This window comes from Neofelis nebulosa, chromosome 3 (genome assembly GCF_028018385.1).
Source record: "Neofelis nebulosa isolate mNeoNeb1 chromosome 3, mNeoNeb1.pri, whole genome shotgun sequence".
Lineage (NCBI taxonomy): Eukaryota > Metazoa > Chordata > Mammalia > Carnivora > Felidae > Neofelis > Neofelis nebulosa.
Window position 1 is genome coordinate 76,289,574 of NC_080784.1, and position 13,897 is coordinate 76,303,470.

The following is a 13,897-nucleotide window of genomic DNA, read 5'->3' on the forward strand; positions in this document are numbered from 1 at the left end:
AATACCTAATTTAGAGAGGAGATAGCTTTGGAGTCAGACCTGAAACACAGGCCAACATTTCTTGATTATGGTTATAGATGGACACTTATGAACAACCAAGATCAGCTCTCCAAAGCTTCATACAAGCAAGAATGAGTACTAAAAGTGAGACAATAAAGTCAAATATCGTTCCGTAATCTCTGGGAGGACGGCTCCCTTCCCTCGCGTCGGCAATTCGCCCCCCTTTACACTAAAGACACAGTTGTGACACCGTACCTAAACCGCACCCCTATTTCCTTTCGTGGCAGGGCGGGGGGGGGGGGGAGGAGGGCTGTATTACCACTCTCTTCTTTACAATGCCCCGCAGCTTACAAAACGCTTACACTTCCACCAACTCCTCTGAACTCCGCGGGTACCTCGGAGGGAGGCATTCATTCATCAAACATTTGCTCGGCCGGACCACACGTTATCGGGTGCTAGGTCTCGCCCCAAACCGCGGGAAGGGTGGGACGCTCGCTCCCTGGAGCAGGTGCAGCGGAACGGACGTCGGGCAAGTTCTCGCCCAGTCTGGCTTTTCGAAGGCCCATTTGGGGCGATATGCCTCACCTTCGGGGGGTGCGCGCCCGAGCATGGCCGTGCGGCCTGGGCCTTCCTCCTTGCTCCCAAAGGAGCCGTCACCACCTGCCCTGAAGGAAACCTCTACAGAGCAAGCTCTCCCCGCCGCCGTCGGATCAGGGGTAAGATCAGGCGGCAGCTTAGGCTCCACTCGGCTCCTCCCCTTCCTCTCTTCAATTCTGACGCGGCCGTAGAGGCGGCGGCAGCCGCTGCTAGTCCCGCGGCCCGAGGCGCACCCACCCGCTCGCGGAGCCCAGACTTCCTCTTCCCTTGCAGCGTCATCAGAGCGCGCTGGAGTCAGCCAGGGCGGGGTGATTAGAAAGGGGAAAAAAAAAAAAAAAAGGCCAGCGGAGGAAACGTCCCGGCGGAAAGAAAAGGGAGGGGGTGAGGGGAGCTGTTGCTAGGTGACTTGCGTCATCGGGCCGCGCCGCTTTCCTCCCGCCCCTCTCTGGAGTGAGGCGAGAGCCCCGCACAGAGCGAGCGAGACAGCGAGCTGAGCTCCGGGCGCTACCGCCACCGCAGCGGAGAGCGTGAGAGCGAGGGAGCATCTGAGAGACCCAGCCTCCGCGCACTGGCCACGGCCGAGACCTTCGTCCTGACCTGGACCGGCGGGAGTCGCGGCCACCCCTCTTTTCCCCCCCTCACCTTCCCGGCCGGCAGCGGCGGCTGCACACGCCGGAGCCCGAGCCGGAGCCGGCGGCTGGGGGGGCTGGGAGGCGGCTACCTCAGGCCGGGACTAGTCAGCTGCTCCGCGGTGAGAAGACGCTGAGGAGGGGGTCGCAGCTTCTGTCTCGTCCCGGGGCGCGGGGCGAGGGACCCCCAACGTGTAGGGAGGGGGTCCCAGCCGCAGCGACACATGCGGGAGCCGGGAGCGGGGGCGGCGCCGAGCGGAGCCGGCCGGGTCCCCCACCTCGCCGCCGCCTCGGCCACCCGCCCGGGGCCATAGCATCTTGCCCCCGGAGTGTATGAACCCGGGACCCACGCTCAGCAACCACCCCCCGGCCGGGGGGGCGGGGACCCCAATGTGAAGCGGCGGCCCCGGCGGCGGGGAGAGCAGGACCGGCGCCACCGTCCTTTCCTTACCTTCCCCCTCTCCTCAGCCCCCTCGCGAGGGGGGGGGGTCTTTTCCCTCGGCCTGTCGCCGGCCCCCCGGCTCCTCGGCAGGACTCCGGGAGGAGTTCTTAGAGCCCCCTCCCCCGCCCCAGCCCCGAGGGCGGCGGGGCCGGGGGGGACCCGGGGGGCCGGCCGCAGCCTCAGCCCAGAGGAAAACTTTATAAAAGCAAAATCTGGAGCCTCCCAAACGTGACTGTCCCGGGAGAAGTGGCCCAGGACGGGCAGCAGACACAGCCTGAAGGGACCCAGGAAGAGGAAAAGCGGAGGTAAGCGGGGCCGCTGCCGCCTCCTCTGCTCCGGCAGCGCGGAAGAGACCCGGGTGACCGCCTGGCTCAGAGACACAAGCACCGCTTCTTCCTCAGTAACGCGCCGAGCCTTCCGCAGCTGCCGCTTCAGAGCGAACGAGGAAGGGAACCAGCCCACTTTCTCAGCGCCACGGCTCTTCCCTAAAGTGTGAGTGGCCCCGGGAAAGGGAACGGAGGGGTGGAACGTGGGAGGATACCGGTTCGCTCTCCTGGAGTTTGGCTGATGTTTGACCGGAGTGTTGGGAGAGCGTGGATCAGAGGGTGTATCTTTATGTTTACAGCGAGGAGGAGGGTCTTGGATCGTCCACTGGTTTCGAACATTTAATACGTGGACTAGGCAAACTCACAGGTTCCCTTAGGGGAGTTCTGCCCCTATCCAGGGTGGACACTTGCACCTTTCTGGCCAGTAATTGGCAAAGGGAAATTGAGGAAGCCAAAGCATATGTGCACACAAAGGACATCTCTGTAATACACCTTTTCCTGGTACAGCGGGTGTGAAACCCCGCTGTGGTTTTTGTTTCGGGGCAACTCTTATTTGGGCTCCCACGAGGGAACCTTTTATCCTGCGAACCCGTGAAAGTAAAATTCCTTTCTTCTTTTGCAGTTTTCCTTGAGAGATTTTCATTTCGGTACCTGCTGGTGCAGGAATTTTTTTACCTCCTCATTTCTTGGGTCCAGTTCCTGTGCATCAGGACACTGTGACAGATTTCAGTTACTCAGGAAATTCTGAGTTCTTGTGAATCACAGCTTACTTGGAGGAGAGCATCTAGTACTTTAACCAGTTTTTAAAAGTTGTTACATTTTTTCCTTACCCAAATGCTTTTTTTTTTTTTTTTTTAAATGTTTGGGTAGCATATGTCCTAATTGCTGGCATTTTTTTTTTTTTTTTGTACTTGGCAGAATGACTTGAGACTTGCTTGTTTGAGTTATCTTTACTTCCTATCAAATGAGGAGAAACTTTTTTTTCAAATGAGGGGAAACTTCTTTAAGTTTGTTTTTACTTATTTTGGGAGAGAGATCCTGTCTGCTCAAGTGGGGGAGGGCCAGAGAGAGAGAGAGAGAGAGAGAGAGAGAGGGAGAATCCCAAGCAGGCTCCACACTGTCACGCAGAGCAGGACACAGGTCTTGATCTCACCAACCTTGACATCATGACCTGAGCCGAAATCAGGAGTCAGTTGCTTAACCAGCTGAGCCACCCAGGTGCCCCTGAGAAACTTTTTGGTATTAAACTCTTTGAAGAATGGTTATGTCCCTTCCCTTCCATTCTTGTGAAGGTGAAGTCTATAAAAATCTTTCATTTGTATCTTAGGTATCCTCTCTAGTGTCAACTTGACATGCGGGAAAGTAATGAGCATTTCATGTACTTCTACAGACCTTAAGGGTTCAGTACAGGGTAGAATTTTATTTAATAGAACACTGGCAGTACTATACTGAGAATTGTAGTTCCTCCAGACAGCAGTGTGGACTCACACCCTCTGAAGCCACTGCTGAGAGAAGCTTTTTGGGAATGAACGTGAGCCTCGGGTTATCTGTGCTAACTTCGTCATTCAGGATCTTGACTAAATGTATTTAAAACTTTCTCAAATAGTGTTTGCATCTGTACTTTTTCTCCTTGAGGTAATGAATTCTACAAGCTTATTAGACCCTAAATTATTTAACAGTTCATTTATTTATCCCAAACCTGTCTCTCTAAAGTTGTAAGACACATCCAGAGTTCTTGTTCTGAGAAGTGCTAGAACAAGCTGGAGTTCATCTTTTCTTGGTTTTATAGATTTTCATTGTTCCTCTTTATCGTCATCTTTCCTGACTTTGTGTGTCTTAGAATGATATCTTTCTATCACTTGATCACTTTGCCCTCCTCAGGAACTTCTCCAGCTATTTTGTTTCTCTTTATATATTTGTGTTTGTTATGCTTTTTAAAGGAACCTTAGGTTCTGTCTATTTTAAATGGGTACTACATGAAAATACTGATTAGTGGATATAATGTTAGATGTGGAATCAGAAGCAAATGTCTCTGGACCTGTTTGCTATCTTATTTTGAGACCTTGAGGAAGTTACATATCCCATGTTTCACAAAGATGGGAAGAAGAGAACTCTAGTCTTGGCATTGGCTGTTTTTTGGGGGCAGGAGGGGGAGACAAACCAACAAACTATAATTTGAAGGCAGATTTGTACTCTATCAAAGTTGCTTACTAACTTTAAGACTTATTTTTATTGTTCTGACTATAGATTGGTTAAAAAGCATGGTAATGTTTTATTGCAAAGAAGCAGCAAAGTGTTTGGGGTCCATTTGGGGTCCCTGCCTTTGAGATGCTTTTATTTATGGCAGAGGCAATGAAACACAAGTTGCATAAAATCATAGGAAAGGGAACATGAACCAGTGTTTGTTTATAGCCACTATATATTATACTACTATGTTTGGTACCTTTAGATATAAATGTATTTGAATATTTTTCATTAGAGAAGTGACTATATAAAACTAATTGGAGTGTCTGAGCCAAATCTGGGAAAGAAGTTCTCTTTTAGGATGAAAGGAGCAGTGGAGGTAAAGTGTTTAAGGCTTTTGGAATTGGACGGTGTGAGAGACAAGTATAATTAGGAAGTCAGCTTGATGGGAATACAGATGGAGATTGGTTGTTGAGTCAGCTTAGGGTCAGTTTGTGTTTGTGCAGTTATATGAGTATAGCCCAAAGAAGCAATTGAGAGCAATGTTCCCGAGAAGGTAGTTTTAGATGATTGAAGAGAAATTGTATTTTAGGTCAAGAGGCATTATACCTGGAGTAGGATTTTGTTTTTCTAGGAAACCAACATTAAAAAAAATTTTTTTTGATGTTTATTTATTTTTGAGAGAGAGAGAGAGAGAGCGTGCGCACGTGCACACGAATGGGGGAGGGCAGAGAGAGAGAGAGAGGGAGGGAGGAAGGGAGACACACACACAGAATGCGAAGCAGGTTCCAGGCTCTGAGCTTTCAGCACAGAGCCCATCATGGGGCTCAAACCCATAACCCATGAGATCATCACCTGAGCCAAAGTCAGACGCTTGACCGACTGAGCCACCCAGGCATCCCTAAGAGAACCAGCATTTTTACACCATGGTCATCAAAGAGCTATACAGTTGCAAGCGTGAAAAAGAAGATGCCCCCAGTATTTTAGTTTGGTGCTAGTGGTTTCTTATAGAAAATAAATCAGAAATAAGGCAGTGGACTTTGTTTTGGACATTAAATTTTAGGGTGAAAGTTGATGCTGATGCAATCTGAAGATAGAAAAATAGTTAAACTAATGAGTGAAATGCTGAAAATGTAGAGTTAGGAGTCATTTTCACAGTATTAAGTTTTCTTGAGAGAGCTGACAGAGTAAAGAGATGAGAAATGTGTATTTTTACTTGGGCGGGGGGAAGGAAATCTGTTAAAGTTAGCAAAGATGTAGTAATGACAGAGAATGGATGAGACTGTACCTAAGAAAATGTTTTAAAAGTAGGTAAGACTTGAAGTCAACAGGGAGGAACAGCTTTTAAACATGGCTACCATGTTCAGTGTTAGGACACGTGAGTCTATATTTTTGAAAGAGCTAACAAGTTTTTTGTAGAGTATATAGGTCCCTTGAGATTAAGTTTCAAAGAATATATAGGATTTCACTGTAAAGGAAACTGTACATGAAAGCACAGATTTGTTTTTATAAAAATTTGTGTTTTTAAAATTTGCCCTTCATTATTATCCTGAGTTTGGTCTTTAACATGATGAAGTCGGGCTAAAAATAGCTGGCAGAGAAGCCCGCTTCCCCTGCTTGCAGTTGATGTGTGTCTTTGTGTCCCATACAATGGAGGGGGATATTCCTGTGTTGGCACAGCAGTGCTGAAAATGCCTTTTTTTTTTTTAAAGCCTTTTTATTAAAAAATAAACAAACAAAAAACGACTTGGCATTTAAAAAAATTCAGCTGTCTTTGAAGCATGAGACACTGTAAGACTTTTTTTGTGGTGAAACCTGCAGCTAATGGAACTAGCATTTAGTGTTGACTGACAAAGATAAGGATTGTGAGATAGGGTACACACACATGCACGCACACACACACGCACTTATATCTCCACACTTTTTGTGTTCCTTAGTTCAATTCACCACCTTCCTACTAGCTTCTTTGGCCTCTTAAGGGTTTAATACAGGGAGCTAGATCTTAGGTGATTCTAGGATGAGGATACAGGGACTAGAATATATGCCATACAGGTGCCTTCTCCAGCCTCTACTTTCCACAACATTTTTTATGCAGGTAAAACCATGTTTAGATGAACTTAAAGGGCAGCCTTTTCGGGTTGACATGATTTACTAGCAAAGATAGGGGGAAAGGGTGGGACTCTGGTAGGAGGGAGTGTTGATCTCATGTGCTTTGCCTTGGCAACTTTGGGATTGATATGGGATAATTAAAGACCCTTGGGTGTGCATTTGTGTTTTAGTACTCATGACCTGAAAGCCTACACCTAGGCTGGCAGCAGCTCAACTTGTGTACTTTAGAAACGGTTCTTGGAGAAGTCGTGAGTTGCTCTCACATCTCATTGTGTAGAGGAGGGGTTGGTAAGCTTTTTTTCTTTTTTTTGGTAAAGGACCAGTTAGTAAATATTTTAGATTTTGTGGTCCACATCTGGTGCAACGATTGAGTTCTGTTCTTGTAGTGTAAAAGCCATAGCAATATATAAGCAAGTGAGTGTGACTATGTTCCAGTAAAACCTTAAACAGTTGACCCTAGAACAGTGTGTGGGTTAGGGGCACCAGTCCCCTGTGCAGCAAAAATCCATGTATGACTTTTGACTCACACCGAACTTAACTATTGATGACCTATTGTTGACTAGAAGCGTTACCAGTAACAGTCCGTTAACACATTTTTTGTAGATTTATATGTATTCTAGACTACATTCCTACAATTTACTACATTCTTACAATATTGAAAGAGAAAAGAAACTTATTAAGAAAATTTTAAGGAAGAGAAAGTACATTGACAGTACCGTATGTATTGAAAAAAATTTATGTGTAAGTGGATTAGCGCAGTTCAAACCCATGTTGTTCAAGGTCACCTGTACATAAAAACAGGAGGTAGGTTGGATTTGACCTGTAGTTTATGGAACCCCAGTGTAGACAACTGCCCAGGTCCACCAACATATGGTATAAGCATTCCATTACAAAGATTGGAGTGGCTGCTTTAGGTGGTCTCCATTTTCTAAGTGAGATGTGTCCTTGAGGGTTGTCTTAAAATGATTCCGTAGTAAATCTGGAGTCAACTGTTCAAAATACTTTTGCCTTCAGAGTGATGAAAACTATGGATTGAGGAACAAGGTGGCAGTCCTGTCTATAGCATCTAAAAAATACAGACTTACTTGCATTTTCTTATTCTAAGATAAATAATTGACATAGTGGTATACTGGCTATGTGTCATAGCTGAAAGTATTTTTGAAGAAACTTAGGGGTGTAGTTTTGGATGGTTCTGAAAATAAATTGTAAAGCATTTATTTTAATGTAAAATTATAAGTGTTTATGGTTGGTTTGAATCAGATGAAAATATTAGCCAAGTTGTAAGAACATTAAGTTTTTTAAAAAGTTTATTCACTTATTTTTGAGAGAGAGAAAGAGAGAGCAGGGGAGGGTCAGAGAGAGAGAGAATCCCAAGCAGGCTCTGCTGTGACGTGGGACCTGATAAGGGGCTTGAACTCAGGAACAGTGAGATCATGACCTGAGCCCAAATCAAGAGTTAGCCGCTTAACTGACTGAGCCACCCAGATGCCCCCAAGATTTGATACTTCTGTTTCTAAAAGTCTTAATTTCTTGGAATGACCAATTCAGTATGTAGAATAATGGGGTGCACAGTTTTTGTTTTGTTAAGTCTTAACAAATCCTCTATTTTTTAAAAATGTTTATTTACTTTTTAAATTTTTTTTAATTTTTTTTATTTTTGCTCAAGCATGCAAACAGGGGATGGGTGGAGAGAGAGGGAGACACAGAATGTGAAGCAGGCTCCAGGCTCTGAGCCATCAGAACAGAGTCTGATGCGAGACTCGAACTCACCAACTGTGAGATCATGACCTGAGCTGAAGTTGGATGTTCAACTGACAGAGCCAGCCAGGTGCCCCTTCTTAACAAATCATCTAAATAACTTAAACATATACTCTAAAAAATGTTTGCTGTATTCTTAAGGGTAAATGTAGCATGGATGAACTTACTTCTTAGGAGATACTGTCTCAAATGTATTGTTTAGGAAGGATAATTCACTTTGTACAATTTTACATTATAGCTAGTATCAAAACATTTGTTTCATATGTCAACAAATACTTGCATTAGATGATGGTATATTTTTACCCTGACTTCATAAATATTATTTATTTGATGATTCCCCTATTTATTGCAGGGGAGGAGGTGACCCTTGCAATAATGATAATTTTTAAATTGGTTTCTAACCTGCTTTTATGTTTCATAGTATTTCTACACATGTAATTGGTACTTCATTTCCTCTTTCATTAAAAAAATGTATACAGTTTAACAATTTAGGCTACCTTTTAGTAGGTCATTACAAAGTTGCTTTCCTATTCATTAGGAGAGGATTCTTGTTCTTTTGAAAATCTTAATTTTTGTCATTTCAAGTAATTTTCTCGTCTTAAGCTTAAGGATAGTTGGTGATTTAAAAGACACAAGGTATTCATCTCATATCTGCAGATATTACAAATAAAAATATTCTATATTGGTGACATTTTCAGTGGAGCAGGGGAAAGAATGCTGTATTAGTGTTTTTCCTTTTTTTTTTTAGACTTAGCTGCATTGTCATTACAAACAGATGAGTAAAGTTGCTTTCAAATAATAAACTTTTTTTTAAAGAAATTTTTTATTGAAGAATAATTGACATACAATATTGCATTAGTTTTAGGTGTACAATGTAGTAATTCCATATTTATATACATTAGGAAGTGGTTGCCACAGTTAAGACTAGTTATTGTCTGTCACCATGCAAAATTGGTACAATATTATCAACTATATTCCTTATGCTGTACATTATGTCCCATGTTGTATTTATTTTGTTATTTGAAGATTGTACCTCTTTATCTCCTTTACCACCTATTTTATCCATCTCCTCATCCTCCTGCTCCTGCCCCCTTTCTGGCAACCATCAGTTTATTCTTTTTAAAAAAAAAATTTTTTTTTTTTAACATTTATTTATTTTTGAGACAGAGAGAGACAGAGCATGAACGGGGGAGGGGCAGAGAGAGAGGGAGACACAGAATCCAAAACAGGCTCCAGGCTCTGGGCCATCAGCCCAGAGCCTGATGCGGGGCTCGAACTCACGGACCGCAAGATCATGACCTGAGCCGAAGTCGGATGCTCAACCGACTGAGCCACCCAGGCGCCCCCCATCAGTTTATTCTTTATGAGTCTGTTTCCTGTTTTGTTTTCTTTCTTCATTTTGTTTTGTTTTGTTTTTTTATTTTTTATTTATTTTTTTTTTCAACGTTTTTTATTTATTTTTGGGACAGAGAGAGACAGAGCATGAACGGGGGAGGGGCAGAGAGAGAGGGAGGCACAGAAGCGGAAACAGGCTCCAGGCTCTGAGCCATCAGCCCAGAGCCTGACGCGGGGCTCGAACTCACGGACCGCGAGATTGTGACTTGGCTGAAGTCGGACGCTTAACCGACTGCGCCACCCAGGCGCCCCTTGTTTTGTTTTTTTAAATTCCACATGTAAGTGAAATCATATGATATTTGTCTTTCTCTGTCTGAATTATTTTACCTAGATAATACCCTCTAGGTCCATCCATGTTGCAAATGGCAAGATTTCATTCATTTTTATGGCTGAGTAATATTCCATTGCATATATATACCACATCTTCTTTATGTATCTGTTGATGGACATTTAGATTGTTTGCATATCTTGGCTGTTGTAAGTAATGCTGTGATGAACATCGGGGTGGTATATGTCTTTTTATATTAGTATTTTCATGTGCTTGCTTCGGCAACACATATACTAAAATTAAACTAGTATTTTCATTTTTTCCAGATACATACCTAGAAGTGGAATTGCTGGATCATATGGTAGTTCTATTTTTAATTTTTTGAGGAACCTCTATACTGTTTTCCACAGTGGCTGCACTAGTTTGTATTCCCACTAATAGTGCATGAGAATTCCCTTTTCTCCACATCCTTGCCAACACTTGTTATTTCTTGTTTTTTTTTTTTTTGTGATAATAGCTATACAATTATTTATTTTACATAGAAGTGGTTTTTACACAGCCATCTCTAAGGTAAATAAGTTATATGACCTTTTTCTAAGAGCAGGTTTTGATCAGGAAATAGGTGAACAGACCATGGAGACTCTGAATTCTTGAAGGGAAAGGATGCTGTTGAGAAAGAAGCGAGTTAAGGAAGAAGTTATTAGTGATATGCCAAATTTCTCTTACCATATAATTTGGCTGAAATCTGCCTTCATCCAACTTGGTAGCAAATTTTGAGTAAATAATGAACTCTTGCATTTAAACCTTTTTACTTGGAGACTTTTTCCTGCCCAGTGTAAAACCAGTCTGTCTTACGTCTCAATGTACTTTTCGATTTTTGCTACTTTCTTTTGAGACTTTCGTTGTTTTTTTCTCATGATACCTTTTATAGTATGTTTAGAGTATATTTTCTAAATATACTCTATGTATATGACATTTCCTGAACACTGTGGGATATGTATTTTCTAATTATACTACTTCACACAAGTATATTTAATATTTCCTCCTATTCCACCTCAGAATTGTGAAATATTTGAGGGAACATCTGTACTTGATTTGGATTTTGAATGACCAATATGTAATAATTTCTCTAAAATATTCCTTTAAATTTTTTGGGTAACTCGATTTCTTTAAAACAGTAAGCTAGTACAAGAAAGTATGAGAGCCTGTATGTGTTGTATTATCCTGCGGTGCAGTGGTTGAAAAATAATAAACAAAAATGTACCAGAGACCTCACTGCTTGAGTATCTTTTACTCTTTTCTCTATCACCTAAGGGATAGCTAGTGGATCACTCAGATATTGTGCAGTTTCTATTGCTTTGCTGTGTTGCCTCTGCCCTTTCTTTATAGCTGGGGGGTAGCTACTGGAAATCTGGGTGGCTTTAGGTAGCATTGTCTGTGTGGACATATACCTAGTGTACTGCATTAGGTGCTCCTTTCTGCATGACTGTTCTTGGATTTAGGAAATATTGAAAGACTTAGTGCAAAATATATATTTTTTAAAGTTTATTTATTTTGAAAGAGAGAGAAAGTGCGAATGTGGGAGGAGTAGAGAGAGAGGAGAGAACTAGAATCCCAAGCATGCTCTGTACCGTCAGGGCAGATCCTGTCGTGGGACTTGAGCCAATAAACTGCAAGGTCATCACCTGCACCAAAGTCCACACTTAACTGAGCCACCCAAAAGACAGTGCAAAATATTTTTAATGTCACTTAGCCTTTCCTCTGAGAGGATCATCATTGGGTAAGATACTGTTTTCTTCTGGCTTTTTGTTTTTTTAAGAGAGAGAAAAGAACGAGTGGGGAGAGGCAGAGGAAGAGAGAGAATCTTAAGCAGGGTCCACACCCAGCGTGGAGCTGAGGATACTGCTCCCGGGGGGGTTGATCATGACCATGAGATCATGATTTGAGTCGAAATCAAGAGTTGGAAGTGTAACCAACTGAGCCACCCAGGCACCTCTCTTCTGGCTTTTTCATCCCGTAGCATCTTGAGTGAACCCAATAATATATGTTAGTGTAACATGTGAAGTCTGGAGACAAATTGCTGGTTTGTTTTTGGAAGAATGTATATATCTTATCAGACTTTTTAGGATGGCTGACATAAAGTAATGTGACCCATCCCTGTTAGTTCTTTGAGTTAAAGGTCTTTTAAGGTATGATATGGACAGCCCTAAAGTCAGGCTTTCTATTGTCCAGCATTTAAATTCAGCCCTAGAGTTTGACAAATAATACTGAAGTAATTCCGCAGTGTTTTCAGAAGTATCTGAACTAGCATATGATTCATTAACATTTTATTAAAAACTCTTAAAAACTAGAGAATGACACACTGCTGTGTTTATTATTTAGAGGAAAGAAGAACTGATTTGAACATAACTTGAATTTGAGTTCATTTCCAAAGACCTCGGTAGTACTTGGATCACAAAGGACTCTTTTTTGAATAATTCATTGATTATCTCTGAAAGTGACTGTGGTGCAAATTGTTTATTTAGAAATATCAGGATGCAATTTAGTTATCAAGTCTCTTAACTGTCCATCTCTTTAGTGCTTGGGAATAAAAAGCTTTAAAAAATTATGAAAAAGTTGGGACGCCTGGGTGGCTAAGTCGATTGGGTTGTCTGACTCTTGATTTCAGCTCAGGTCATGATATCGTGGTTGTGAGATTGAGCCCCATGTTGGGCTCTGGGCTGACAGCATGGAGCCTGCTTGGAATTTTCTTTCTCCTTCTGTCTCTCTGTCTCTGTCTCTTCCCTGCTTATGCTTGCTCACTCTCTCTCAAAAAAAAAAAAAAAAAAATTAATAAACTTAAAAAAATTATGAACTTTAACAAGTTTTATCTGTATCATTATATCTGAAATTATCATTACATCTCAAATTAAGATTGAAGGAATTTCATTTATGTGATTCAGTTTTAACTAAATTTTAGTTTTCTCCCTTTTTTAAAATGATTAGTATGTGTGTGTTTGCTATTCTGTTTTCACTTTTTGTGTTTATTGTACACATCAGTTTTCAGAAATAACTTTTCCTTCAAGCTTGGCATAATCAGTGTTCTGTTGGCCAGCATAAGAAACAAATGCTTCTTGACTGTTTTATATTTGGAAAGTTTCTATTTTGAGAGCAATTTGGTGATGTCTTCATAGTCTGTTTATTTAATAGAAGTGTATATTTAAGATAAGTATATGAAAAAAATCCAAAGGCAGAAAGAAAATATTGAGATATATTTCTTAGTAGTGATTATCTTGCCAGCTCTTGTCCTCATTCTCTAACTTCTTTTAAGGCAAGTTTGTTTTAGGTTTTGATGTAAATGCAAAAGCTAGATTGGTTTACATATTAATGGATCTCTAGCTATGTGGTTAATTTAATAAAAATTTAGTTCAAGAAAATCCAGCTATTTTAAATATTTTTCTTTGTTGGTAGCAGTTGGAGTTTATGCTTCTGGAGTTATGCTTCTTTCCATTTCAGAGCTTTTTCAAAATAGGATTTTATGATTATGACTAGTTTACTAGGTAGATGGGAGAAGAGCATAGTTTTTCTAGTGACTGTAATTTCTTTTTATTTATTGTGTATGTAATACCAGAAGGTTATATAAATAAATTTGTGGATCATCCTTTTTCTTTTGCATAATTGGTGGTCTCTTAATTGACTACCATGTGAATTTGAGAACATAAACTTTGGAATGTTGCTGTCATGAGTGGGGAATCTTTTTCTATTGAATATTACATAGGCAGATTTCTTTTCACTCAAGAAATATTAAAATACTGATTTATTAGATTAGAAATTTAGAGCAGGAGACAGAAAACTTCAGATTTTTTTTTGTGAAGGCCAGGTATTTGGTAGGAGAGGTGGGATGTACAGAAGGGTGGGGAGAGCCACAGAGCCAAGGAAGGAGGGAAGGGCAGATACCAGGGAGAATGGCACCGGAAGTTTTGAGGTCAGTCTTAGTCAGAGGTCACACCCTGCTATTTCTTCGGGTTTGTGGAGTGGGGTGTTACCACATGTTATCTACCATCCTTTGAAATGTTGATTAGATTAGTTCCTAGCTTTTCAACATCTGGATTCTTTAAGCCATTGAAGTTTTAATCTGTTTGGGATAATCAATGTATCCTAGGGTGGGAAAATTTCCACAATACCAGCTGTGGGTATTGAAGGGGCAGAC

At 41.8% G+C, this 13,897-nt stretch overlaps 1 protein-coding gene across 4 annotated transcripts in view; it reads left to right on the forward strand.

Moving 5' to 3' along the window:
- The first annotated feature begins 1,025 nt into the window (after positions 1-1,025).
- Positions 1,026-13,897, forward strand: part of FBXW7 (F-box and WD repeat domain containing 7) — a 229,737-nt gene continuing 216,865 nt past the window's right edge. For 3 of the 4 annotated variants that reach the window (XM_058721159.1, XM_058721161.1, XM_058721160.1), the window contains exon 1: positions 1,036-2,160. The gene's annotated coding sequence lies outside the window, so the exon portion shown is untranslated. Of the gene's footprint in view, positions 2,161-13,897 lie in introns of all 4 variants that reach the window. The other variant, XM_058721165.1, reaches the window with a different exon arrangement.